Source organism: Sorex fumeus, unplaced genomic scaffold (genome assembly GCF_029834395.1).
Source record: "Sorex fumeus unplaced genomic scaffold, SorFum_2.1 ptg000088l, whole genome shotgun sequence".
NCBI lineage: Eukaryota > Metazoa > Chordata > Mammalia > Eulipotyphla > Soricidae > Sorex > Sorex fumeus.
In genome coordinates, this window is record NW_026606145.1 from 149365 (window position 1) to 153834 (window position 4470).

Below are 4470 nucleotides of genomic sequence, written 5' to 3' on the forward strand. Positions count from 1 at the left end.
TATAGTAATATTTAGAATTGAGCAAGTAAAAATGTGAACAATTAAAGAGCTTTTTTAAAAATTTTATAGTACTTCAGTGCTATGGATCTTCTTGAATGAGTTCATATGATGAAATAAAATCTGAAAGATAGCAAATTCAAACCTGATGGATGTTTTTACAACAACACAAGAAAATCATAATTAATTAATTAAATAATTCCTTAATTTTTTTAATTTTTAATTTTTAAGAATACAAATAAATTTCTTAGCATTTAATGATTTTTTGAATTAAAGATCTGCTATAAGTTATAATTTGATTTATAGTTGGAAATAGAGTGACTTACTTTTCTTTAAAAAAATTTTAAATTGACAGTGCCAGAGAGACAGTACAACAGAAAGGGAGCTTGCTTTGCAGGCTTCTGACATGGGTCCATCTATGGTCCCTTGAACCCTCAGAAGTGATCCCTGAGCACAGAGCCAGGAAGAAGCCCTGAGCACAGCTAGCTGTGGCGCCAAAACAAAACAAGACAAAACCAAAAAAATTGACTTGTGGTAAGTTAATTCTAATTTACAATTAGTCTTACTGAAGTATCATTTACTTATATCTTTTTGAATTGCTCAATTCCATATCACATTTTGTTATATAGCATTATCAATATAAGATAATATCAGACACATTAAAACTGCATTATCAAACTTGTTTTTGAAAACCTAAAAATGTCAAGGAATTCTATATGTTGCAATCCCTTTAGAAAATCCAAGCCTATAGTTACTCCTCTAATTTTTTTCCTTATTTCTAGAGCTGACAGTTGACTTATTAAAACTACTATATAGGATTTAAATTACTAATTGGATTTAAATTACTATTTGGTCATTTAAATTGTCATTGTCATTGTCCTCCCGTTGTTCATCAATTTGCTCGAGCGGGCCCAGTAACGTGTCCATTGTGAGACTTTGTTTTTACGGTGTTTGACATATCGAATATGTCACGGGTAGCTTGCCAGGCTTTGCTGTGTGGGCGAGATACTCTCGGTAGCTTGCAAGGCTCTCTGAGAGTGGCAGAGGAATTGAACTCGGGTCAGCCATGTTGGCTGCGTGCAAGGCAAACGCCCCACCCACTGTGCTATCACTCGAGACCTGGGTAATTTAAATATTGCCCAAAATGTTGCCAAAAATATTTCAATGATTTGATAGAGCTATGTTATGTTTATTCGAATAAAACTCATTCTTTGCTTATTTTCCAAAGAGAATAATAAAATTATTGTATTAATTCAAAAAGTGTTGAATATAAGTAAATGCATAGGTAATGTTCAGTTTGCATCGTATATTTAGAGAAAAACTAATATAAAAATATTTAATGCTATTGGTTTGAGCATATTAAATGTCTGGGTTTTTTTTATTTGAATATGGGAATTCTGCTGGTAGAACAATTCTTGAAGTAAATTTTGCTCTCCAATTTACAGATGTAATCATGGAAGCATATTGGAAGACATAGGCTAAAAATGAAGCAATAAAAACAACTATGTTAAAAAAAATAATAAACTAACAGTAAAGAAGCCATATTCTCTGCCCAATTGTAGTCCCTGAAAACTAAAAAGAAGGCCAGGAAGGCATCCAGGACTCTGGTTTGAATTCAGGGACGCCATTTTGCTCCCCAGGTCAGGATTGAACCCCAACTATGAAGAGCAACGTCGTGGAATGAAGAGGAATAGCCATATATTTCTTCACCTCTCCATAATTAATCATAGACATACACAGACATTCTAACTACAACAATGCACAATAAACAACTCCAAATTACAACAGTCAGAATAGAAAAGCAATGCAGAAACCCACTAAACTTAGTGCAGATTCTAGCCCAGATGAACCAATCAATAACAATGAGCTATATAACCTCTCTGATAAAAAATTTAGAATGAGATTGATGAAGATCCATAGGAAACTCAAAGAAACAATAGAGTGGCCATCTTTACAGCATACAGCCGAAGAGAAGGGCCACATGGAGGGTGGGATCCACAGCTCTCTATGAAAAAGAAAAAAACAGGTTCCAAAAAGAGCCGAGATCATCGGGAAGTCCCAGATGGGGTAGGTACCACATCCCGCCTCTCCCAGATGGAACCCCGGTGACCAGAAGCCTCTACAACCACCGCTCGAGTATGCGGGAACTAGGACTTTTCCTCAAAACCGCGCGGCCACTTATGCGGCCGCGCCATATCTCTCTATATACAAAGTGGTCAATGGGAAGTAAACCACCCAACGTTTCTCCCTGAAAATCAGAGTTAAGTTTGGAGCACGGCCACAGCCCCAGAAACACAAGGACTTGATGCAGAACCCAGCAGTTTGGAGGAGAAAAGTGAACGGATTATGCGTTAATCCAGGCCATCATGTCTGCCGGGAGGGGAAAGGGTGTTGCCCCATTCGCCCTCTCTTCTCTGGAAAGAAGGATGGCGGCTGCATGGGAGCCTTGTGGACAGCAAGTATGAGCCGGTGGTGTGGGGGCGACTAAAACCTCATGGGAAGGGGGGCGTTCCGGTCCATCCTTCACGCCCTACCGAGGTCACCAGTTGCCCCCCACAAGCGGCTCCCCAGCACGGCCACAGTCCCAGAAGCACAAGGACTTAATGCAGAACCCGGCAGCTTGGAGCAGAAAAGTGAAAGGACTATGCGTTAATCCAGGTCATCAAGTCTGCCGGAGGGGAAAGGGTGTTGCCCCATTCGCCCTCTCTTCTCTGGAAAGAAGGATGGCGGCCGCATGGGAGCCTTGTGGACAGCAGGTATGAGCCGGGGGTGTGGGGGCGACTAAAACCTCATGGGAAGGGGGGCGTTCTGGTCCATCCTTCACGCCCTACCAAGGTCACCAGTTGCCCCCCACGAGCGGCTCTCCAGCACGGCCACAGCCCCAGAAGCACAAGGGCTTAATGCAGAACCCAGCAGCTTGGAGCAGAAAAGTGAAAGGACTATGCCTTAATCCAGGCAATCATTTCTGCCCAGAGGGGAAAGGGTGTTGCTCCCTTCCGCCCTCCTCCCTCTGGAAAGAAAGATGGCGGCCACATGGGAGCCTTGTGGACAGCAGGTATGAGCCGGGGGTGTGGGGGCGACTAAAACCTCATGGGAAGGGGGACGTTCCGGTCCGTCCTTCATGCACTAACGAGGTCACCAGTTGCCCCCCGCGAGTGGCTCTCCAGCATGGCCACGGCCCCAGAAGCACAAGAACTTAATGCAGAACCCGGCAGCTTGGAGCAGAAAAGTGAACGGACTATGCGTTAATCCAGGCCATCATGTCTGTCCGGAGGGGAAAGAGTGTTGCCCAATTCGCCCTCTCTCTCTGGAAAGAAAGATGGCGGCCGCATGGGAGCCTTGTGGACAGCAAGTATGAGCCGGTGGTGTGGGGGCGACTAAAACCTCATGGGAAGGGGGGCGTTCCGGTCCGTCCTTCACGCCCTACCAAGGTCACCAGTTGCCCCCCACAAGCGGCTCTCCAGTACGGCCACAGCCCCAGAAGCACAAGGACTTAATGCAGAACCCAGCAGCTTGGAGCAGAAAAGTGAAAGGACTATGCGTTAATCCAGGCCATCATGTCTGCCCGGAGGGGAAAGGGTGTTGCTCCCTTCCGCCGTCCTCCCTCTGGAAAGAAAGATGGCGGCCACATGGGAGCCTTGTGGACAGCAGGTATGAACCTGGGGTGTGGGGGCGACTAAAACCTCATGGAAGGGGGGCATTCCGGTCCGTCCTTCAGGCCCTACCGAGGTCACCATTTGCCCCCTGCGAACGGCTCTCCAGCACAGCCACGGCCCCAGAAGCACAAGGACTTAATGCAGAACCCGGCAGCTTGGAGCAGAAAAGTGAAAGGACTATGCGTTAATCCAGGACATCATGTCTGTCCGGAGGGGAAAGGGTGTTGCCCCATTTGCCCTCTCTCTCTGGAAAGAAAGATGGCGGCAGCATGGGAGCCTTGTGGACAGCAGGTATGAGCCGGGGGTGTGGGGGTGACTAAAACCTCATGGGAAGGGGGGCGTTTCGGTCCACCCTTCACGCCCTACCGAGGCCACCAGTTGCCCCCCACGAGCAGCTCTCCAGCACGGCCACGACTCCAGAGCACAGAAACCAATTTCTTAACTATCTGACTTTCAGTAGAAATACTTCCAGGGTCAATAAGTAAAATAGCAGAAATCCAAAACCAACATTTAATTCTTGAACCCAGCTGTAGAAAGCAAATCACTTCACAATGCTTTTTCAGCATGTCCGATTTGGGGGGAGGGGTAAACTCTAAATAATAGTGGTGAATATTTTAAAGAAACAATGAATGTAATCAAAGCAGATAGAGTGTTAACTAAAATTCATCTGCCTCACAGGGACTGGGGGGGTGGGGTTTTATTGGGGTTCTTCATGGTAAAAAATAAGTATTGGTAAAGGGAAATGTGTTTGGTATTTGCATGACTGAGACCTAAACCTGAAAGCTTTGTAACCTTTCCGAAAGTGATTCAATAAATA